This window comes from Bactrocera oleae, chromosome 2 (assembly GCF_042242935.1).
Source record: "Bactrocera oleae isolate idBacOlea1 chromosome 2, idBacOlea1, whole genome shotgun sequence".
Classification (NCBI taxonomy): Eukaryota; Metazoa; Arthropoda; class Insecta; order Diptera; family Tephritidae; genus Bactrocera; species Bactrocera oleae.
In genome coordinates, this window is record NC_091536.1 from 61,599,731 (window position 1) to 61,626,237 (window position 26,507).

Genomic DNA, 26,507 nt, shown 5'->3' on the forward strand with positions numbered 1-26,507 from the left:
TGATTAATTGCATGTTTATGTCTGATGACGCCCATTTTGATCTAAACGGAAATGTAAACAACCTAAATGGCTGTTAAGGAGAAATATTCTCCGAGAGGGAACCTTTTATACTCCGAACATTTTATACTCTCGCAACTTTCAAGTGAAATTACGTCAGGTGCTGGCAAATTTTTATATTAAAGGAAGTATTGCTCCGGATCCACCCATTTTTGACACAAGTATATATGAATTTCAATTATATATCTTAAACATTGACCGATATTTTCGGTTAAAAGTCAACTATAGGCACTTATGTTCACATATTCAGTATCTAGGGGCTTGAACAGTTTTGGTTCGATTTATACAATTTTTGGTCACAAAGTGGCATACTTAAACATTGTTGCTTGATGTGCATAGTAGAAAGTGCAATAATCAGATGAAATTTAAAATGGTGTTATATGGGGAATAGGCGTGGCTGTAATTCGATTTCGCCCACTTTCGCACTATAATATAGAAATATGAGAAGAACGTTATATACCGACTTTGGTCAAAGTCGTTTAAAAATTAAAGTCATCTCATACCATCCCAAAGATAAAATGTAATGTCTCTGGCGTATCTAGTGCTGGATTTATCGCTCTTTTAGTAGGTTTTAACACTACTGTTTTATAGAGAGTGGGCGGGGTTGTCTCCCGATTTCACTCTGTCTATAGAGGTGCTAAAGACATTTGTTCTCAGTGAATTTTGTTATGATAGCTTCTACCCGTACATTAAACCTATTAGGGGCGGGACCACCAACCTTTTTAAAACAAAATTTTTAACTGCAGATGTTCCTCCCTAATGTGATCCTGTATACCAAATAACAGTCTTGTATCTTATGGTGGAGCTTAGTTATAGCATTTATACTTTATAAATATAAAGATTATTGCACTTCTGGCTACATTTGCATATTGTGTCATATTTTAAATTATTAAGTGAACAATGAACCCTTTACATATTTTTTATTTTATAGATTATTTTTATTTTATAATTATTTTTGAAATTATAGACCTTAAATGACCTCCATGCTCAGCCACGCATATGCGACACCTAATTAGAAAATTATTCATTCAAGCCTGAAGGATTGAAGTGGGGATTACCTCAATTATCTATTTAATGGACTGCTTTAATTCAGTCAGATTTCTGAGTTTTGTTTTGTGAGTCTCTTGCTTGACATAACCATATAAAAAAATGTCAGCGAAATAATTTTTTTCTATTTTTCAACATTTCAAATTCAAAAATTTATATCTTTGAAACGAAAAACAACACACCTCTGAAAAGTTCAGAATTCCTTTAGATATGTTAGAGGTATAATATAAAAAATTTTGAGGCCAAAATTGTCCGCGATTTTGAAAAATTTAAAAATTTTTAATTATGACAATTTTCAAAATCTTTTTCAAACAAATTTTTTTCTTATACATCTTATGTCCTTTATAAACGCACCAGCGTTTTTTTCATAATATACAGTAGTTTCTGAAATATTGAATAAATAAACTCATAAAATAGTGATAATTTCAATTGTAAATAACTCTTAGGAAAATTTTTTCCTTTGGCAGAACTTCGTTTTATGATGAGACAAAACTCTCTGCCAAAATTCATCCAAATCGGTGGGGTCGCGTCCAACTATTTGTCGATTTGACATGAATGACCCTACTGAGAATATATTTAATATTCTTGCATAGAAAAGCGTTTTTAGTAACACATATGAAACAATTGTAGACAAAATTGCAAATCTTTTGAAGGTAAAACTAAGCATTAATATCACTATGCAATTGACATGACACTATGTGAAGAATATAAGCTCAATTTATAATGTGTTGATGATCAACCCTCTAAATAAAAATAGCACATGACAAAAGTGTCGCAGGGGCCATATGTCCTCATACTCCTACTAACCGAGTATAAAAACGCTCACTACTTAGGTACCTGAATATCTAATTGTTGATATAAAAGACTGTTTTAATAGTAAAATATGTAGATCTGAATATAGTTATGCTAACAAAAAGGTTTTTGTTCCCTTTTCGACTGTGTTGCCGTTGACATATATAGTTAAATTTATACCGTTGGAGAGGAAAAGAGATGCAGAAGTCCACAACGTTATTTTTTCGCATAAACATCAACGGTAAAATAGTGGTGTGGCTTCAATGTTCGATGATATTTCACCTGTGCGTGTCACTCTTAGCACAGTCGTATACAGAAGTACATTTCGTCGCTATTTTGTGTAAGTTGTAAATACATATGTCGGATAATTGTATATCGTTTACGACGGATTTTTGGTTACGATTTTTTTCCACATTGTGTTTGGACTCTGCTGTTACAACTACTTCTTAAATTTCAAGCATTACTTGTTAAAAATGTGAAGTGGAAATAACCTTTGATATCATTCGTTTTATTTTGGAGAATTCGAAATTTGTAGATTAATTTTAGGTCTATTGTTTAAAAGTTAAATTTTACAGAGAATTGGCAATGACGAATCTAATGTTAGACAGTTTAGTGAAAATATATATTTTTAAATTGTTTTCGACAACCTTTTTTTGGATTTTGTTCAAATTATTCAATAAAATTTAAATACTATTAACATTGTTAGTAAATTGTATTTATTATTCGTCGAATTTTGACTACATGCGACCCTAGTTTATATGACTAAGCGATTTTTTCCTGGTGGATGTTGCAACTAAAAATGGTCCGCTTAACATTTGTTAGCATCAATTGAAACCGCATTGAATCTTGACAGATTGGATGTCTTCAAGGCTTTTCGCAATGTTTCCCGTTTCTTCTATTCATAAAAACATTAAACACTAGGCTAACTCCATTACAGAGTCCAAGGATGTTTTCAGCGTGCCACATTCTACAAAGGCAAAGCACTGATCTATGAAGTTCAATAGGCATTTAAAGGTGTGATTACATAGATATGTGTATGTGTTTCCGCTTGCGGCTTATGTGGCAGGTTTAGTTTTTCTGTTTTGCGACGCGTGCAATGACAGAAGCCTGATCGACTCAAGTTGTTCGGAGATGTTGCTATTGCCAACATTTGCTCTTCATCTTGGCTTTCGTCAAGCTAATGGAATAGGAAATTGTGCTTCAATTGGGCCTTGGTTTGTTGTGTTTGAAATTGATCATCGTCTTTATTTCATATCTTAATTGATTATTTATTATATAATATAAAAAAATGCGAATGCTGTGTAATTATATTCCAACCTGAAAGATAACTGGAAATATACATTTACATATCTAAGTGTGGCAAAATATTTGTTATAAGCGAAAATTGTCTTAACCTGTTTACTACTAGTGCGCGGTGCGATACCAGTCATTGCAGGTTCCATCTTGCAACGGTAAACGACGCGCAAAACTAGTTCCATTGCCCGACTGTGTAAGGAGATGAATTTGCATGAGTTGTCACTTGAAATTTCGCGCTTACGTCTGCTTCGTTATTATGCAATGGATGTGAAACTCCACGTAACATAAACATTTCCAAATATGAATTAAACTGGGAAATCATGTTTAATAATGCGACGGCATCATAATAAATTCTGAAAAGGATTAAAACTAAGATTTTTACGTATCTTCTGGTTTAGGAAACTCTGCAACTTTACATTGGATTTAAAAAAATTTAACGTGGGAAAATTCATTCAAACGTCCAACGCTTTAGCATTTAGCAATATTGCCGTACCAGTCAAACCCATTCTAACTAAGCTCTACATAAGTTTATGTACTAACTTCTTATGCTTTTAGTTTCCCGAAATTTGACATAATTCATGGGAAGGAAGTATTCGCAATAGTTATATCATTTCTAGATCTCTTACTGGGTTCACCGCCGATTTGTGCATATAAAGCGAAATTAGAGGATTAATTTAATTCCTATATTTATAATGACAAATACTAGTTGCGAATTTACAACGCTCTGCATTTTTTGGAGAAAAGGACGTAAGCACAATTTCATAAACCGAAAGATTCGTTTCGCGTATAAACAGACGAACTTACAGACAGACATACATGTTTAAAATGACTCAATTTATCAAGCAGATTATTTATATGTACATTTTATGGGATCTTTGTTGCAAACATAATATACTCTGTTCAGGGTATTAAAATAGGTATTTCAAATTCGACAAAAAGTTTAACTTGTAGGAAATTGCGATTAGATATTCCCGAAATTCAACAGGTTATTATCATTGATATACCTGTAGCTTACTTGTAACTTAATTCAACTACCGCTTCATGAAATCATTGTTAATTTCGGTATTCGTATCATTTGCGGTAGCACATCGTTAGAGTGTTTTAATTGAGTTCTTCGTGCGATTTAAAAACCTTAACATTTCATTTTCTATTTAAAGAAGAAAATTCAAATTGGAAAGACAAAAACCCTTGGTTCGACATGGTAGCTTTTATTGCTTGACTTTGTAACAATTTCGTGATAGAATTTGTATTTTGTTTGGAATAAATTTAATGCAAATAAGGTGGCTGGTAAAAAATGGTTCACCTTCGATGATCTTAAACACTGAATAATTTTGCGTAGCCGCTGTACTGAAAGAGTGGCAATATTGGCTCATAAAGGCAATAATAACCTAAAACTTATTTTTGAAGAAAATGTTAGTTGCCGGTAATTTTTTTTTGTCTTTTATACTCTTTTACTGTATTTAGTTTTCTTGTCTTTGAAGGTGGTTCCGGCGCGGCCGTCAACGCTGGTCTTCAACAAAGCACATTACGAAACATCTAATCATATACATACAGTGCTTACAACTAACAGCCATACCCAGCGCTTTTAAAAACCAGCATTTTGTATTACAATCGCAAAATAGTTATTTAACAAATTTGCAATTAAATAAAAAAAAGAATACAAACATCTTTGGTTTTCCCTCTAACCTTCATTGATGACAACTAACTGGTTTATGTATAATTGAAGATTTTAATAATATTAAAAATCTGTCTTAAGAAAATATTGTAGCAAACTGAAAAAAATGGCAAAAAAAATATTTAAGGGGCAATGAAAGTCACAAATAATTCAACGTTTATTTTATTCCTTGCCATAATCTTAAATATGCAACCAGCAGCTGAATTAAATAAAATTAAAACGATAGCAAAATTAACTCAAACACGCCAAACTGTATGAGAACTGGCAGAGTAAACAAAAGTAATTGCTTATTGCTACAAATATTTGCAAAACAAAAAGGGTAAGGCTTATGGAAACACTAATTCACATGCTGATTAAATTACTTATTTCAATGACCTCTGAAAAAAACTTCACGATGAAATTTAGTGAAAGAGATGTCAAGGAATTGATATATATATTATATTTGTGGAACTCACTTATGTAATTTATTCCAATTCCGCCATATTTATAATTTAAAAGGCGAGAAAAATGTTTAATCTTTTCTTAACAAAAGTTCTTGCACATTACTCACATGATATTAGTTTTTGTTCCAGGTTCAGATGGATTATCATATTTATATAAAAATATTGTTTGTATGGAGGTACCAAATTTAAAGGCTTCTAGATAAAAAATTAATACAAACCGATATCAAAGCTTGTGATATTACTTCCACAACAGCGCAGTAGTCAGCTCCAACGTCTCCAAGTTCGTTTCTTAAGTCTTTTTTTTTTTGCTATGGAGATGGGTGTGCATAACTCTATATCAACATTGCAGTGAATTGAGCTTGAACTAGTGAGTAGACACATTGTTTATCTGGCTTTCTCGAAATGCACATCACAACAAGGTCAATGATTGTGAGAAAATTAAGCGCCGCACAGCTTATTACAATTTTTTTTATGGCTTGACACAACGATTAATTATATAATATTATTATTTAAATAATTTATTTTATTATAAACATTTTCATTCAAAATTTTCTTTTTTCTTCATTGCTGACCTGGTTTTAAAACTGATTGATTACAGGAAATTATTGTGACGAACCACAACAATTTTTATATTCGACTCTGACAACAATGAAATTGGAGAAACCCTTGAACGCTACTCAAGCTTCTTTTCGGAATCTTCGCTATGAATATTAAAATTCCAAAAAATTTTTGCAAAAAATGCCAAGAAATATGTGTTCGTATCAATGTTGTCTCTGGTTCGTTAACCGTTAATAGCGAATTGTTTGGTAATTAAGTACACAGCAGGGGAGAATTAATTGCATAAGGAAAGAAATTAATATGTAATATGTAATATATAACTATAATAAATATGTAAATAAATTGCAATAAAATGAGCGGAAATAAAAAATTGTTGAAAATACGTCAAAAATTAAATACATGCCGCGAATTAGTTGAAGGGAAAGTTGCACATTATGTTGAGGTTGTTGTTATAATTATTTCCTATATGTATGCCACAGATACTGTTGCAATAATCGGTGGCTCAAATCCACAAGAACTTCTAAATGTGTTCATGTACATATATTATTATGTCCACTATTTCTCACGTGGATTTAATTTTTGTGTTTTCAAAAGTTTTCTAGTTTTATTTTTGCGATAATTTGTCACAGCAATGTAAATTAATTGCCGGACTATTAAGTCTCTAAGTTAAACGCAGAGGCACTTGAATGCATTTTGTACGCACATATACACACATGTGTACAGCAGTTACCAATTTGAAATTAGGTTTTGCCGTATACATACACCTCTCTGAGTGGTAGCTAACTAATGTGATTTCTACGTTATCAACAAATTAGACTTCATGAGTTTAAAACACAAATAAATATTGTGGACGTTAAACGGGATGCTACATACGCTCCTCCACCACTTATGTTGAAATACTTGGAAAGTTATAAAAAAAAAATTCAAGCATTCTGTAAATACGGCATAATTTGTAAGTGTTATGTTCTAACTTATTATAAACAATACAATATATAATATAATAAAATAAAAACCGATAACGTAAGATTTTTCAATAAAATTAAGCGAGCATATTTCAACCAATATTATGGCACCCGATAGTAATAATTATTCATATTGATATCCACTATTATACTTTTCCAGAGCATTATTATGATGAATATAGGGATTTATTATAGGGATAGGTACAAAATATAGAAAATAAACTAATTAAGTCAATGACCGGTGTTGCACTTTTAAAGATACCAATTAAAATTTTAATAGAGCCATATTCATCAAATAAGGAATATTGAAAAATATTCAACCTCTTAATTATATATATAACGTTCGGTAACAACCAAACTAATCCATCCTTATTCGTTGTTGCTTCAGTGTTTTGGGTTTCCGGTTGTATTAGTTTATCGCCAAATAGTTTTATCTGGCACCGGCTGAACCGGCAATTCTTTATTGCTCAATAAATGTAAATATATCGAAGCAATTCGAAAATAGTGATGGATAGAGCACTAGCAGAGAGCTGATTGGGGCACTCGACTTAGCCTCAAGCAATTAACTATTGTTGACACGCACAAGGCAACGTTCATAGAATAGCGATAAACTAAGGAAATCAATTTCGTTGCGTTACGCTTTAATGTTATCTGCTTCATGTTTCATTATCCACTTCTGTGTGAAATCGGATGTTGTGAGGCACGGTTTAATTGGTTGCAAGTTACCGGTACGGATCATGCTACCACATTTTAATAGTATCTTTTCGACTTTCGGGACATATGAATTTTCGTCTTTGTTGTAGGATTTTGAATAAGCGCGAAGTTATGCTAATATTCATGTATGGCGATCCGAATCGTTACGATTTTTGAAATAATTTAAATGAGATATTCAATGATTTATCACATATATATCATTTGAAGATGACATGAAGTAAAATATACTAATAAAACTATGTCTAAGCTTATGGTCTTCAATAGCAGTCAAGAAGATACCAAATTTAAGTGGAATTTATTCACAATTTCATCGAATAATGAATGCTTAATTCTCTCGCAATATTTTTATACTCTTGCAACATGTTGCTAGAGACTACAATAGTTTTGTTCACCTCATGGTTGTTTGTAACACCTTAAACTAATCGAAATAGATATGGAGTTATATACGGTATATATAAATGATCCGGATCACGAGACGAGCTGAGTCCCGAGTCCCTCTGTCTGCCCGACTTTGCAAGCGATAAATTGAGCAAAATTTGGGATATATTATATAATTGAAATAAATTGTAAGACGGTTGGTATTGTAGAAGATTGGGCATTCATCGAAAACCTATATATTGCAATACCTAAGCCGCAAATTAAGATACAAAACCATAATTTGGTACAACAGATCGAAATTATGTGGGACACCTGTGTTTAAAAATATTTTTAAGAGGGCCTCTAAAGGTTTAATGTATATAGAACCCATATAACTGTTTCGATAATTTAAATAAATTTGATAGTGGGCGTGGCACCGGCCACATTTTTCGGTGAAATGACAATATCGCAAAACATTTTTTTACTACTCTTATATTACAGTGCAAAAATGGTGGAAATCAGTCTACTACTACGCCTACTTTTCATATAACACAATGTCAAATTCAATTTGATCCTTTCACATTCCAGTAGACATATAAAGCATCAATTAATATAACGGGACAAAACTTTGCACGAAAAGTGCATTTGTAGTGCGCGTCTTTATTTAAAAAATTGTCCAAATCGAATCAGAACTGCTCAAGCCGCTAGGTACCGAAAATGTGGACCCCAGTGCTTGTAGTTTACTTTTTAACGAAAATATCGGTCAATGTGTTAGATATATATTTGAAATTATATACCTTATATAAAGATTTTCGAACTTCCGAATGACTTTACAACCACATATCGACCAATATGTGAGTTATGTCAATGGAATTGTGAGAGCGTGTTTTTGTAGTGACAGTATACCTTTGTTTCTAAAATGGACAAAATCAGGGAAAACTTAACCCACTAGCTCCTATATAACTTAAATCAGCATGTTCAAACTTCCTTTGACTATACTCCATATGAATTGGTGATAGTATGTGAGGTACCTTAATGAAATCCAGGGAGCATTTTATTTGTACGTGGCATGTTATTATTATGTAGCAAAAATAAATAAATAAAATCGGGTTAATACTACTCTCAACTCCCATACACTACATGTAATGACTTTCGTTTTTCTAACAAGTTTTATATCGTTTAGTGCGTAAAATATATAATATATTAAAAAAATTGCTTGAAAATACGTTGTCAAGTATACCTGAGCAATTTCCAAATCAATCCAATCAGCTCGTCAATTTCTCGCCCCCAATATACCCCATATAACGATTTCCGTCTTTCCACTTGACTCTAAATTTTGATTAGGTTGGTCTAAACCTCGTATCCCTTATATAATGAATTCCGGTCCTCTGGTTGACGTTTTTCACATCAACTCATTATATTAAATGACGTGCAATATCTTTCTTTCTATCTGAGGTCTACAAATTTTCAAGATTGTACCATAACTATTCAAGCTCCCAGATACCGGAAATGTGCACCCCGAAGCCTATAGCTGACTTTTTGCCAAAAATATCGGTCAGTGTGTGAGATATATAATTGAAACACGTTACTCCATATACATTATATTTATATATTTATAAAATTACTTGAAAATAATTCTGAACAATGTCGAAAAATCATCCAATCAGCCCCTTGATTTCTCTGCCCCCAATGAGTGGAGTAAATATGGTAAAATATGTATATCACCTTGACTTTCCTCCATACCGAGGGAATATAGTTTAATTGCAGTGCTAGGGCTTGAAGCTGAAAATCGTTCAATAAACATTACTATCTGACGCTATGTCTACAGGAAGGGACTCTGCTTCTACTTCACTGCCCAATGTATGCTCGATTGTGTGGTTCTCGGAACTGTGTGGGAAGTGAGTATTCATTAGCTGGCCTCGAGACTCTTCACTGGAGATCGTCCAGCTGTGATCTGGCGCTTCTGAAGGTATCCGCTGTTATGTAAATACTTCCACGAATTTCTTTTTTGCTTTCCTTACCTCAATAGACAAGAATCTGTGAACTGTTAAACGATGATATCTAGGTCCTCAACGTTCTCTGGTTGAAATGAAGTAATCATAGGAATACGCTTTTTATCTCCTGCAGATGTATTTGCCAGTTCGTTTTCTTATGATTTATTTATTTTTCGTCCGTATCCCAGCTTACTGCTGTGGTGTCTTTATTACTATAGCTGTGTAATAAGAAGACATTAAACTTTTTACTGCTAATATACATGTCTTAGCCTTACCAACGCAGCTTGCCGTGTGTAAATTATACCCCGGTGTTCTCAGTCCGCAAATGCACACTCCAGTAACCCATGGCTCCTAAATAAGGTCGGTTCTTCTGCCATGTGGTTAACTAAGACTAGAGAAACTAGTTTGGTGGAGATTAATTTGGAAAAGATGCATCAATTATTGGGTTCTCTGCGTCTTTCTGAGATTCGCTTGAAAGCGTACTCTCAGTGTATAGCTTAGAGAGTTTGTCTGCAAGCTCAGATCCCGAAGTATACTCGCCTTGTTCAGTATTCTCCACGTCACTCAAGGACTCCATTGGATCTTCCTTGACTTCATACTCCGTTTCCGATGCCAAGTTGTCTCCTGCATCAGCGTCCGACTTGAAGGTTATGACCTTCACCTTTGTGAAACCGTATTTGATCTTCCCGTCACTTTTACCAGCATAATCTGCATTGTGGCTCATTTCATCTCCACAGCAGATACCGCTGTGGGATCGTCGGGGCTTACAGGCTCTGACTAGCTGCATTATCTGGTCCGGTTGTGATGGTGTAGCCGAGATCCATACTCTTGCCCTTGGTCTGGATGTTATGTCCTTTTTATCCACTGCTACCAATTTTTCTCCGGAGTATACCTCCCCTACCTTGGCTTTAGCAGCTTTGTATAGTGCGACCGATCTCTCGTCGTCGCATGCAATCATGTTGATTTGGCCCTGGTAGCAGCCGGCATCTGCGCATGACGGTGGCGGATCCGGATTGCTTAATAGCACTTCCAGTGCCGCATTTGACAGCGCAGCCTGCACTTATTTTCATTGGGCTCTGGGGATTCTTCCTTCGATATCTCCCTCATCCAGCACTCCAATGATAATTCTGTTCCGGACCACATCAGCAAAAGATTTTGCGGGCGTCACGCCCTTAGCCTTCGGACTCTTAGCTGACGGCTTAGCCTCTTCAGCTAACCTTTATCTCTTGAAGTTAGGCAAGACAGCTCTCGCGCAATCAATAGATTCCTGGAGCTCTTTTGTGATCTCTCCATTGGTTGGCGGTTAAAGCTCCACCTTCCTCAGCAGGTTGAAGCTCCACCTTCCTCAGCAGGTATGCAGCGAGACCCTTCTCTGCATACTTTGCGTTCGCTGGGTCTTCAATCTTAAAGGTAGGCCATTCTCTGTCTGACGCACTACTAGCAGCAGCACTTTTGACGTCTCCTTCCATCCCGTGTTTAACAGCCAAGCCTTAGCTACAGGATTTGGTATGGGCTGCTTTTGGCGCTTAAGTTATTCACCATACAATGCACCCTTATGGATAGTACCAAAGAAAATGGACAATTCAGGAATGCAAAAATGGAGAATAGTCATTTACTATTGTCGATTAAACGAAATCAAAATTGAAGACAAATTTTCTATACCTAATATAGGAATATAGCGAAAGGATTTCATCAAATTTTAATAAACCCAAGACAGAATTTTCGACAGAATAAAAAAATTATAAATAAGATCGAATCGGCATTATTGGATTACAACATTCACCAGCAACTTTTCAAAGGATGATGAATCATGTTTTACAACCATTTATGAACAATATTTGTGTAGTATATTTTGACGATATATTAATATTCAGTACAAGTCTACAGGAATATATAATAATAATATAAACGATTTCAACTATATTAGGGTCATTCCATGTCAAATCGACAAATAGTTGGACGCGGCCCCCATCGATTTGGATGAATTTTGGCAGAGAGTTTTGCCTCATCATAAAACGAAGTTCTGCCAAAGGAAAAAAAATTTCCTAAGAGTTATTCAAAATTGAAATTTTCACTGTTTTTCCGATTTTATGTGTTTATTTATTCAATATTTCAGGAACTATTGTATATTATGAAAAAAACGCTGGTGCGTTCATTGAGGACACTAAAATGTATAATATAATCAATTACATCCACAAAGAGTTAAAATAATACATAAATATACAAAGTAATAAATAAATTCTATATATATATATATACTTATCATATATTGTAGATATTTAAATTTTGTGATAAAACCATGACTGTAGAGTAATATGCTTTGTGTGGCCATAAACTTACTCACTTTCTTAAAAAAAGAAGTCAGAAAACAGAAGATGTGAACAAAATGGGCTTACAGGTATTTATTAACTCATGTCTGTAATAAAAAATGATCATCTAACAAAAGATTTTATGCTTGTAAGGTTATTATTTTCAAATTTTGACAAACCTCTGATACACCTTAAAGTGTTTATTTCATCAAATTCATTTTTTTTTTCTTTTCATTCATTCATTTTTTTTCATTCATCAAAAAACCTAAATATTAACCCGAATAATAAGCGTGTAATTTAATGTAAGGCCTAACTGTATAAGCATATCTAAATCTATCATTAAAGAAAGTATTTCCGCCTACTTTTTGGTTTTAAAATCGGAATAAATACCATAACGAAGCGCTTACGTTTCGTATAATAAACGAAGTTATATAATGTGTAACAGTGTTTTAGCCAACTGATTAGAAGAGGGAGTAATTTAACTGCTTCGAAGCTAATCAAAATGTACTAGAATGAGAAAAAAGAAATGAAATTTCTGAAACGATTGAAAACACTTCATACAATAAGTATGAAGAAATGCTATGGATTTTAACATCACGTTACATTAGCTTATCATTTTAATTCGAAAACTTACGAAGTTCAACACAAATGTATACGAATATACTGATTGCTTGAAAAGTTTCTGCGCTCGAAATGAAAAAATACTGTTTTTTCTGCGAAATATTTTATTGTATTCAAAGTAATCTCCCTTAACTTCAATACACTTATTCCAAAGATCCTCCAATAACCTTATGCCATCCCTATAATGATTTTCCAAAACAAACGCTTTCCACATTTGTTTCAGGTTTCTGAAGAGGTGGTAGTCGCTGGGAGCCAAATCTGGTGAATACGGTGGCTGTTCAAGCAATTCGTACTTTAATTCGTTGAATTTTGTCACTCTTAACACACTTTTGTGGACAGGTGTATTGTCTTGATGAAAAATGATTTTTCTGTGCCGCAAACCAGTTTTTTCCGTTCTGCAAATAATCAATCAACAAACTTCCTTTCTCATCCCAAAAAACTGATGCACATAACCTTCTTTGATGATCTTTGTGACTTCACCTGCTTTGGAGCTGAATAAGCAGCTTCAGTCGTTCTTGTTTCAGTTTAGGATCATGGTGTTAGATCCAAGTTCCAGCCATAGTTCACAACGCAAGAAATCGGTTTTATTCTGCTTAAAATGCACAATATTTCTGAGAAATTTGTTTTTGATCCAGTTTTTTGTTTTATTGTTTCGAACCATCTTTTTCATATGTAATTCTCCATGAACTTACTAGTCAAACTTTTGAAGGTGAGGATTCCTTATACACTTCTAACAATTTTTCATAAATTTCCTTTGATTTTAAACCTTTCAAAACAAAGTATTAAAAAAACACACACTGATTTGAATCTTTGCATGTGTCCTCTCGACAGATGTACCAACTTGAAAAAAAAATTGGGAGGTAGTAGTGCTATTTCTTGGTGCGCACACTTCACTTTTTAACCCACCTGTATGACCGTCATAGCCTCAGTAAGCTAATTAGTATTATCATATTTATTAAGGATATTTAATAAAACTGCGAAACGCACAACAAGTAAGGAAGGGCTAAGTTCGGATGTAACCGAACATTTTATGCTCTCGCAAAGTTAAAGTATACTCAATTGAGATTTCTTTACAAAATATATTTTATTAATTATAAGTAGGAACTGTTGCCTAAAATATTAACATTCACAGTGAAATTAATTAGAGTCATTTGTAAACTAATTTTACCCAAATTATGAGAAATTATATGAAGTATATGAGCGCTATTGGAAGTATTGATTCGATTCAACCCATTTTTGATACAAAAACATTCTATTGTGAAGAATTTCATTTATTTATTTTATTATATGAATTTCAATTATATATATTACATATTGACCGATATTTTCGGTTAAAAGTCATTTTAATTTGGCCCATTTGGCCCATTTTCGCACTATAATATAGAAATATGAGAAGAACGTTATATACCGAATTTGGTTAAAATCGTTTAAAAATTAAAGTCATCTCATACCATCTTAGAGATAAAATTTAATGTCTCTGGCTTGTTTAGTGCTTGATTTATTGCGCTTTTAGTAGTTTTGAACAGTACCGTTATATGGGGGTTGGGGTTGGGTTGTTATCCGATTTCACACTGTCGATAGAGGTGCTAAAGACATTTCTTCTCAGTGAATTTTGTTATGATAGCTTTAGCGGTTTAGGAGATATGTAGATTAAATCTATTATGAAAAGGGACTACGCCAACTTTGTAAAAAAAATTTAAACTGCAGATGCCTCTCCCTAATCTGATCCGGTATATTAAATAACAGTCTTGTATCTTATTGTAGAGCTCAGTTATGGCTATTTATTTGTTTATGATTAATTACGTTTTGTGGGCGTGGAATACCAACCGTCTTACGGTAGTTTCATAAAGATATCTCAAATTTTACTCAAGTTACAGTTTGCACAGACGGACGGACGGGCAGACAGTCCCGGATTTCAACTCGTCTCTTTATCCTGAGCATTTATGTATATATAACTCTATATCTAACTCAATAAGTTTTAGGTGATACAAATAACCGTTAGATAAACAAAACCATTATACTCTCTAGCAACATATTGCGAGAGTATAAAAATAGCTTACGGTTTTATTATCGAAACTATATGTTACTCGGCTTACCGAGACGAATTCAAATTTTAACTGAACTCTTTGAAGACTGTCTAATATAAAGCATAATTTACTAGGTTTTAAAGAGAAGAAGCAATAAACTATTGAACTTAAGGGCTGATTTAAATTTATACCGTATGAGCAGCGATACCTTTTTTTTTGTGATAACTTTAATCGGTCTTAAGTGTTACAAACAACCATTAAAATTATTATACTCTGTACAATATGGTGGGCAAAAAATTATATCATGATTTACTGTCAGCGTTTGCATTCTCATCCATTCATAAAAATAACGGACATAACATATATTTGCTCATGGATCTGTGTATAAAACCACACGTACATTCCAAAAGCCGTCGTGGGCACATTATCTCTCCAAGTGCTCTAGCAAGTGGCAGGTTGTGCACGATGGTGTGCTATTTCCGTTGCTGTTGATGACCACTTTGACATTTAAACTTACGTTTTGCTTCACATGCTTTGTAACGGGTACAATGACAGCATATTCTTTGGCTCTATTTGCCATTTGTTATTGTTGTTATTGACATAAATTGCTCTTCTTAATTTACCCCTTTCTTTGCTGGCTTTTGTCAACTCAACTCGATATCTTAAAAAGAAATTGCGCTTTATTATGGCTTGGATATATTAAATGTATGTATGAATTTGTAACTATTATGATTTCTTAAATTTTTCTGCAAACTTGCTAAAAGTATCAGAATTTGTTTAATATGTGCAATACTTGTTTATCACTAAATTAATACTTAAACTTTACTGGAAATATTTTATTTTTTGTTTGCGAGATTAAATTTCATATAGATACTTAACAAATAGTTTTAAACCTATATGATGTTTTCAAAGTCCTAAAAAATTGTACATATTTGTTGGTAAAGTGCTGCGTTTCTAATCGTTCAAAAATACTCACGCCAGGTCATAAACGGCAAAATAATGATGCGACCTTGATACAACGATTTATCTTCATATATCTATATGTATAAAAACTCTTTTTTTCAAATTACTATTTAATTAGTAATTTCGTTACTGTCTGGGTTTAATCTGTCAATTGTATAATATGCTTACTAAATTAAGATAAGTTTAGAATATTAAGTCCTAAAACTAATCGACACATCAAGATTATCATTATGATTAGATGAATTGATTTTGGGACATATTTCTAGCTCACTAGCTTAAAAATTTAGACATCTTAATGAATTCGGCTGAAAACCCATATTATCCAATATTAATCTGTTCTTATAGCGAAAATATTTATCAGTCTGTGATCTGAATGACTTCATCGTGCTCATCTTATTCGTCACTTATATATTCGAATTCATTTCTTTGGAGGTCGAGTTTATCTCACAAATATCCCAAAAAAAAATTTTAATAATGCCCTTCTGGTCAATAGTATATATCTTTTAAAAGCACTAAAATGGTGAATATATTGATTTGTGTTAGTTATGTTGTTTTTAATATAAATATTTTAGCTATAAAGCAAAAGATAAGAAAGAAGCAGTTCGGAGCTATATAATGTCTATTAAAGATAATACAAATCAATATAATTATGGTCGTCATTCTAAGGAATATTTAATAATTTGTATTATTACAAGTACTTTGCATACCTTCTTTATAACTTTGTTATACATTTTCTAAACATTTATTGAACCGGAAACTATAAAAAAATATGATCACACAAACTTATGTATTTTAGCAATTCAAGAAATTTTAGTATTTGAAAAGCTTCATAATACAAAGACCGTGATGTCATGGCTGAAATAGACGCAGATAAAAACTAAATTAGCAAATGTAGAAAAGGTGAGCAGACAAAGTTGAATTTTAGAAGCCTTATAACTATCGGAAATGAAAAGAAAGCACTCAATGACATTAAAAAAGTAAACTTCAAGCTTTTCTGTTTAATTTTGGAAGAGTGCATGTAATATTTCCATTTTTCTACAACAACGAGGTAGCTGATTTAAGACGCAAAGAGCTTTGGGTGCCAGTCATTGGTACTCAGACGTTCAAGTACAGGGCGGCTCACGAATCGTGCTACAAAAATAAACCGTAATCATTTTTTTTAATCAATGCGTTACATGTTTTTTTATTGTATAGCAAAATTTCTATTATTTTATATAATTCATTATTTTGTCCTCCATGCTCAGCCACGCCAGTCATATGTGACGCCTAATTCTCATAATAACCTCATAATAGATCATCTACTCGGGGGAGTGCCGCCAAAATCCCGTCTGAGTTCCTTTTGAACGGAAATGAAGGAAAGGTACACCTGCACTATCCAAACCTTCGTTTCGGTACACGAAATTTCACATTTAGCTCAGCAAAAAGTGTTCAAACAATTACGAATAAAGAAAAACTATAAACAACTAAAATGTATTTAATAAGACGCTATTAATAGTAATGAATATTTTCATTATTTACGATCTGGTCTGACTGATCGGCGGTGGGAGCAAAATGAGGTCCAAGTTTGCAACTAGTAATATCAACTTTTAATTTCGCCTTCTCATGTATGGAACGATGTATATGTGTTAATTTGTACTAGGGTCGAAAGTGATCGAAATTTGAACAATAGAAAATACAATTTATTAACAATGTTAACAGTATTTTAATTTTATTAAAAAAATTTAAACAAAATGTGAACAAAATTTAAAGAAAGTTGTAAAAAAAAATTTACAAAAATAAATTTAAAAAAATTTAAATTTATAGTTTATTCTGTTTCTGGTTATGGCTTAATTCTTCCTTCAATAAACAATCGAATCAAATTGGCCTAATTGAATTTGGCGTCATATGTGGCCACGCTTAGCTAAACAATGCCTTCAAACGAAATGTACTTCTGTTTACGACTGTGTTAAGTGTAGTCGCTAAGTTTGCGCCAACGCATGTGACGTTGACGTACATGCAATAAGCGTTGTGCCCTTCTGCACGCCTTCTCCTTTCGAATGGTATAATTTATATCCATATATGTCAACGGCAACACAGTCAAAATGAGAACACAAACACGGTTTTTATCTAAGAGATGGCGTTATTGTCCATAGTAAAGTTTGTCTTTGACAGTTTTTCGATTGATTTACTCAGTTCGTTGTGAGCGCTCGTCAAAGATGGACACCAACAAAGAGAAAATTCGCTATATTTTACAATTTTTCTTCGATCAAAGCGAAAAAGCAGCCAAAGCGGCTGAAAACATTAATTTAGTTTATGGGCCCGATACTGTAAACGAACGTGTAACACAAAAGTGGTTTGTTAGATTGCCACTCAAAGATGCACCACGCGTCGGGAGGCCTGTCGTCGAAAATTGCGATAAAATCATGGAAATAGTGGAAACAGACCGTCACGTGAGCACTTATTTAATTGCTGAGGAACTAAAGATAAGCCAGAAAACCGTTTGGAACCATTTGCATAACCTTGGAATTAAAAAAGGAGCTCGATGTTTGGGTGTCCCACGAACTAACGCAAAAAACATGATGGACCGAATTTCCATCTGCAAATCGCTGCAGAATCGCAACAAAATCGCCCCGTTTCTGAAGCGGATTGTGACTGGCGATGAAAAATGGGTCACTTATGACAACATCGAGCGCAAACGGTCGTGGTCAAAGCTCGGGGAAGCGGCCCAGATGGTGGCCAAGACCTGATTGACGGCCAGGAAGGTTTTGCTGTGTGTTTAGTGGGATGGGTAAGGAATCATCTACTGCGAGCTGCTCCCCTATGGCCAAACGCTCAATTCGGCACTCTACAACTGGACCGCTTGAAGGCAGCACTCATCCTGAAGAGGCCATCTTTGATCAACAGAGGCCGAATTGTGTTCCATCAGGATAACGCCAGGCCACAAACGTCTTTGGTGACTCGCCAGAAGCTCCTGGAGCTCGGATAAGAGGTTCTAATGCACCCTCCTTATAGTCCGGACCTAGCACCAAGTGATTACCATCTTTTCCTGCCCATGGCGAACGCGCTTAATGGTGAGAATTTGGCCTCAAGAGAGGCCTGTGAAAATTGGCTCTCCGAGTTTTTTGGAAATAGGGACGCAGTCTTCTACGATAGGGGAATGATGTTAGCATCTCGTTGGCAACAAGTTTACGAACAAAACGGCGCACATTTGACTTAAATCGGAAAAATGTACACAAAGTTTTCATCTTTTGAAAAATCAATAAAAAAACCGAACGAACTTTTTACTTTACCTAATATATATATATAATATTACCAAGACAATGTCTACAAATACCAGTCAACTGCAGCACAAATTAGCCGGCACAAGTTCAGCCGGCTTTGTTAATGTTAATAACGGTTAAAATTAGTGGTTGACTTTTTATATGTTATAACTGACTGTGTTTCTGTATTTGTTTTCTCTTTGTATACAGAAACTTTTTCTCCGGCAACATTTGATTCTCAAAACTTGTTTAACCAGCAACATTTGGTTTGGCAATATTGCCAATATTACTTGTGCTGCACTTGACTTTACCAAATCTTTGCAACATTTGTTGTTATTACCCATACTCTTGCAACTTTTTGTGCACTCAGCTCTGTCATGTTGCTTCCGAATTTCGGGCTGTTGCCTTGCTGCAGCGGAACCTCTGCCAAACGCTTGCGACTGTTTTTCAGTTATCGCGTGATGTTTTCATGCGCTCGTTAACACCCAGTTTGCAATGGATATTCATTTGGTCAAGATGTTTCTTTCGGACTCATTATATCTTCGCCGAGTTTTGTTGAAATTTACTTAGTGACCTAGAGTCAAAAGAGCCTTTATAAGAGAGAGGAAAATATAATTCTCTGGAAAAGCAAATCAAACTTAAAATAGCAAACAGAAAAAAATTGTAGGAAAATCGTGCTAATTAAGTCTTACATATGTGTGTGAAAGAGTTAACGGTATTAACTTTTAATTGCAGACAATGTTTAAATAAAATATTGGAATAGTGATTTTTTTTTATTTCTTTTTAAAAAGAAAGTTATGAATGTGTTAATTAAACAAAACAGTTTACAAAGCAGTAAAAGGAATTGAACTCTTTGGAAATTTAAAATCGAGTGAAATTTAACTTTTATCAAAGGAATGTAAAGGGTGATAATAAAATTTTTATGTATACAATGTAAAGTAATATTCAAAAAAATTGTCTGATAGAATTCGAATAAAAATCTTGATATTTGAAAAATTTAATTAAATTGACTTATCATGATATGCCTGATAATCCTCCTTGTTCTTGAAGGACTTAAAAAATATTAATCCCTAAGTGGTCCAACAGAGGTCAATTAAACTGGCTTTAGAGACCCAACCATTACATCTAGAACAACAGATAATTATCTAATATTATTCTCACCTTCGGAAAATTTTCGTGTGAACATATATATAAGTATATTGTGCCATCTCTCTAAACACTTATTGTATATATGCTAACAAAAATTTTCGCTTTTCGTATATTGTTAACTTTATATCATCGAATCGGTTTCTTTGGTTTATAAAGGGTGTTTTTTTTTAGAGGTATAGAACTTTAAATTGCAATAAAACAATGATGGATTATTCGACTGACATGACTTTTATTTATCCGAAAGATAATCTTGTGGCATTACATTTTAAATATGATTTCTGGCATATGACCGCCACGACTGGCTCGGATGTAGTCCAATCTGGACACCCAATTTTCGATGACTTTTTTCAACATTTGTGGCCGTATATCGGCAATAACACGACGAATGTTGTCTTCCTAATGATTAAGCGTTTGTGGCTTATGCGCGTAGACCATTGACTTTACATAACTCCACAGAAAGTAGTCTAGCGGTGTTAAATCACAAAATTATGGAGGCCAATTCACAGGTCCAGAACGTGAAATTAGGCGGTCACCAAACGTGACTTTCAATAAATCCATTTTGGCACGAGCTGTGTGACATGATGCGCGGTCTTGTTGGAACCATAGCTAATGGACATCATGGTTGCTCAATTCAGGAATGAAAAAGTTAGTAATCATGGCTCTATTCCGATCACCATTGACTGTAACGTTCTGGCCATTATCGTTTTTGAAGAAGTACGGACCAATGATTCTACCAGCCCATAAAGCGCACCAAACAGTCAGTTTTTCTGGATGTAGCCATTCAACTAGAAGTGCGCTTTATCGCGTCATACGATAAAATGAACGTAGTGCGCGATACGTATTCCGCACAGAAACATTAGTTCAGGCGTGAGTCTATTCATGATGAATTGCCAAACCAAACTGAGAATAAGTCAGTAATGCCAACTTAAAGTTTTATACCTTGAAAAAAAAACACCCGTTATTAATATAAATATAATATAGTTTTCGTTACGAATATTTTATTGCAGTCAAGCAGCTGACATCTTATGAAACAATTGATTTTATTAGGTTTTGCATTTTATTTCAAAAATATTCATATACATTTCTGTAGTCTTCAGAGATCAACAATTCATTGCTTCAAGTGGAATTAAACCCGGTTACAACAACAGCTTAAAATCACCAGAATTTGTGTGAACTCACATTAGTCAACAAAAGCAAATGAAGATTGTTATTAAAGACACCAAAGAAAAGCTTATTCAAACAATAGTTTCCCATACCGATTAAATAGTTAATTTAATGGTTTAAAATAATAAACGTTGCCCGAAATTATAATTTACTTTTAATTTAATACAACTAGTTTTATTACTCAAAGGAAATTCACCCTTCAAAATGTATTTGATCGCCAGTACGATTTTGCATTGCATAATGACACATTTGATGTGATGAAAGTTTGTTGTCAAAGTTCACGGCTTTTTTGACCCACGGAGGGGGAGATAAAGGATGGGTTTTTATTACCTCTATATACAGATTTAAGTCCGATTTCTGACATATCTTATTACAAACGATAAATTAAAATAGTACGCCTTATACAGCGCTTAACAAATTTCCTTTACGATATTTAGATAAAAAGATGACACAGAAAAAAGGGGACATCATATCATAAATAAGATTTAATAATAATAATCTTTACTGATTCCATACTTAAAGCAAGAGTGCTTTCAGGCTTAAAAAAACAATGGTGCGAGGCTTAGGACTGAATTTAAATTGAGCATAGACATGCCAAACCCAAAACATACGTATGCATAGTGCTATTGGGATTGTTTAACAAAATCCAAGGGGATCCATTTGCAATGTGCTGATCTTGTTTTTTGTTTATTTCTTGAGTCTTTCGTTTTACAGAAAAATGCACTTGCATAACTTTATACCAAAAGTAATGTTGAGCTTGAACTAGTTTAAACACATATAATTTATATTGTTTACTTGTAGCATACTTGTACATCACACTAAGGTCATTTTTTTAAAATAAAAAGAGACGAAGGTAAATAATTGTGAAAAAATTAGTCACCACACAGTTTAATGTAATCTCCATAATGACAAGGATAAATAATATTTTAATATTCTTGCTACATGTTGCTAAAGGGTATAATAGTTTTGTTCACCTAACGGTTGTGTGTATCACCTAAAACTAATCGAGATAGAAATAGGGTTATATATACATAAATTATCAGAAACTTATAAAAGGCCATAACTAAGCATTAAATTAAGATATTTTTATTATACTTTAAGGAATCGTCCTCAAAATTTGACATTTAGGCGAAATCATATATCTCTGGAACTACTTGATTGATTTCAACAAAATTAGGCACATAAAATTATTTTAACAATGCCATCTCACAATGAGAAAATTACCGAAATTGGACTACACCCACGCCTACTTCCTATGGAGCACAATTTTAAATTCCATTTGATTCTTTCATTTTCCAATATATAAATCCAGCATCAAAGAATATATTAGGGCAAGACTTTGCACAAATAATGCTTTTGAGGAATACCATCCAAAGTCTAAAAATTGCCAAACTCGGACCATAACTGAACCCAGTTACGGAATGTGGGCACCGTGGAACTAACGGTCAATTTGTGAGACATATTATTGAATTTCGGAGAGAGTACCTTTCTGATAATAGTATGCAAGTATGTCAAAAATGGATTGAATCGGATCAATATTTTCCCATATACCTTATCGGAATATTTTTGAACTTCCGGTTCACTTCACACCGCATATATCAGCTAATATGTGACTTATTTTAATAAAATTATGCTTCATTTTTGTGCCTAAAATAAGTAAAATTAGGTGAAAATTTGCCCTAGCCTTCATGTAACAAACCACAGAATTTTCAAACATCCGGTTGATTTTACTCCATATATGCTGGTGACTGTAAGTGAGGTACTTTAAGGAAACTTAGGGAGTATTTTATTCTGTTAATAGGATGTTGTTTTGCCAAAAATAGATAAAATCGGGTCAATATTATCGCAATCTCTCATATATCTAATAAAATAAAAATTCCACATTTATAATAATATATATTCCACAATACATATGTACAAAGAAAACTAAAAAAGGAAAGAAATTAAATACTCTGCAATGCACGTAGCCTGCAGAAGCTGATAAAAAGGCAGTAATGTTGGCAAGCGGACAGACACACGCTCTTTCATACACAGATATTTAAGTGATTGAAAGATGCATTGAAAACTAGTCAGTCAACTATTGTACAAACTGACAAACTGCGAAACTGTGAAGTGGACAAAACAGCCAATGAAGAAATTTCTTGTATTTGAGTACTTACGTGCTCATGCTTTACAGACATATGTACACATATTGCATAATAAAATAATCTCGAAAGCAGTGGGGAGCGTGAATATGTACAATCATCATTTGCAAAAAAAATTTAAAAAGTAAACATAGTGTTGGTGAAAAATGCAATAAAACAAAAGTAAATAAAAGTACCGTTGAAGATGCTTCTTCACAGATGAAAGTGAATCCGAAAGGGAGTTATTGTTGTTATTGTCTTATATATGCGACGGATGCCATTGACATTCAGTTGCATAAATTGGTGGCATAATCTACCCTACAAGAAACTGCTGATGGGTTTACCAATACACTCAAATTTGGTATGTCAGTACTGACGGACAGTTTAGTTGTCAACTGACCGTCATTGTTATTGTTAAACAGATACATCTTCGAATCATATTTCTTACATGCGTAAGAATGAAATTGCCGAATCCTGTTGCGCGCTTCTTTTGGGTTTGGTGTTAAAAATATACATTTTTATGAAAGAGAGAAGTTTTCAAATATGATATACATACATGCGAAAGTTAAATTAGTTTCAAATAAAACTATTTGTTTAGTTAATTTCCGTTTGCATTTTAAATTCAGGAATATCCACTGATTAAGGAAAGACGTACGCAAAGCTATTAAGCGGAGGATATGTCATCAAGTGAAAATTTATTTTTATATTTTCATATTTTATTATATTTTTTGTTGCATTCCTTTTTATTTTTAAGTATATTATCATAACTAATTTTGATTAAAAGTTTAAAATTTATTAAAGAAATAGAAATTATATTATATTATCTATAGTCTTGTAATTACTAAGAGTGTTGTAAGCATTTTTTGAATTGCCCACTTTAGGCACTTCGGTGTGTACACCGTGGCGAAAACAAAATTACCTCTAGCAATTGCTTGCAACACAGTGGGTTCGATATTTCGAAGCTGGTCCGTCTTTTGAACAATGAATATTGAGCAAAAAGTTGAAAAGCCCATTAACTCATATTTTTGAGATTTTTCGCTTACTTTCATCTCGTGACGCGAGACCATGTCCGGCACCTCGAACTGCATAACATAGAGAGAAATACATGGTTGCACTAAAAAAAAAGAATGAGAAGTATGCACAAAGTAAATTGTAAAGTTGCCCTGCAGTGAAAACCAACCTTATACTTAGAATAGTCTGCAATGTGTATTCCAATATGATTTTAGTTTTTGTTCTTTCTTCAAGATATCCTTTGGAGCCGTCACTAATGCTACACAAACATTCGTAAATGTGATTTCAATGTCACCGTACTAGTTCTACTTTATATTATGGATGTATTTAGTCATAGGCCAGGCGCAAACTAGCCGCAGTCTTAATAGGCTCGGATGCCAACTCAAGGCACACCGTCTGGAGAGCTTGGACATAAACGCAAGAGGTATAATATTGGAAGTGTTAACAAGTTTGTTATAGACACAAAGCGTTTTGACGGCTTGTAAGAGTCTTTTGATCCAGCTTATAGGAGTTTTTAGGTACCACAACGGACCGGCGTTTTAAGCTGTCCAAGTGAGATCCTTCTTGGGATCGATCTCCTAACCTAAACTAACCTAACCTAGTAATTGAGATAAGAAAAGTTTTTTACAAATACTGTTGGTGGAAAAATTAAAGATTTTTGAATCAATTTAAAGTTAATTAAATTCCACAACAGTATATTGGAAGTTGTCGGAATTAACATAGATTTATCCAACCAAAAGCTGTTTTTTCGGCGATCAAGCTATCAGTGGGGTTGCTATGTATTCTCCTGATTCGAGCTGGGATTGACTTGGTTAATTGGTTAATGATTTACGCAATTCACTTTTTAATGAACGTAATAAATCGACACACGATAACTTGCATATTTTGCAATAAATCTGAATATTTCAACGAAATTTGAAGAAAATGGAAAATGGCTTGGCAGTAGACCGCTCGTCAATGATCTTGGAAACCAACATGTGTTCACCGTGTTAATTTCTTTTGGCACGCACACGAAATTATCCCTTTCAACTTAAATATTGTATTAATTTTATCTTCATCTATCTATATATCTATTGAGTGAAACTCAATCAAACGATACGTAGTTTAAAAATACAATTTATATTTATCATCACTTTTCATCTTTAAAAAGTGCTCAAGATACTCAACGGAAACTTCGACATTGTACTGCTCTGTTCATTAAAATTATGGCACTTTCGTGCATTGAGTTTGCCATTTAATCGATATCTTGCTTAACTGACTTATTGCTGGTTGACTTTGATACTATACAGCTGTCGCCATTAATTCATTTCAAATTATAAATATTATGAATTAAGACTAACTTTGTAGTACCATTGATCTTATATTCTTTTGTGTTTTTATTTCTTTTCAGTCCTCACGAACTATGCTGTGGCTGAATGAACTATGATGTTAATTTAGCTGTTCATTGCTATCTTGACCAACAACGAGTTGATGAATAGAAGAAGTTACCCGCGGAGTTGTTATAAATTAGAGATTGTGGCAATAATATTGAAACTTGCTCACTTGTCGACACCTTATTTCGGTTTTTAGCGTGACACTTGTGTTGTTTTTTTATATTATATGAGAACAACAAAAGCGTCATTGAAGGTAAAGAGTTACCCATATTCGATTATGGGTAGATAACATAAGTTTTAATTGTAAAAACATTAAACATTTCCTTTGTATTTTCAAATAAAGTTAAACAAAGTATTTTGCCTTTTAATAAAGGTTTTATTAACGCGTGCTAAGTTTTATACAAATCGGCACCTTGAAAATGATATGTGTAAGTTTTCTTTTATCATATTTAGCTTTTAAAGGAATTCACAGGGAAGGCATTAACACTCGAGACATATCGTTTTTCAAAACAATATAAAATTATTGAACTCTGACTCCCAAAAGCTTTATGTCCCTAAGCTTCTTCTGCTTTTGACCAGCGGAGACCGAATATTGTAATACAACGAATGTCATTTTATATAACCCATTTTCTA

At 33.5% G+C, this 26,507-nt stretch overlaps 1 long non-coding RNA gene across 1 annotated transcript; it reads left to right on the top strand.

The window, feature by feature from the left end:
- The first annotated feature begins 19,556 nt into the window (after positions 1–19,556).
- LOC138855720 (uncharacterized) lies at positions 19,557–26,198 on the top strand. The gene is made up of 3 exons (XR_011394793.1): positions 19,557–19,959; positions 24,736–24,925; positions 25,892–26,198. It is a non-coding gene; the product is annotated as an uncharacterized lncRNA (long non-coding RNA).
- The last annotated feature ends 309 nt before the right edge of the window (positions 26,199–26,507 follow it).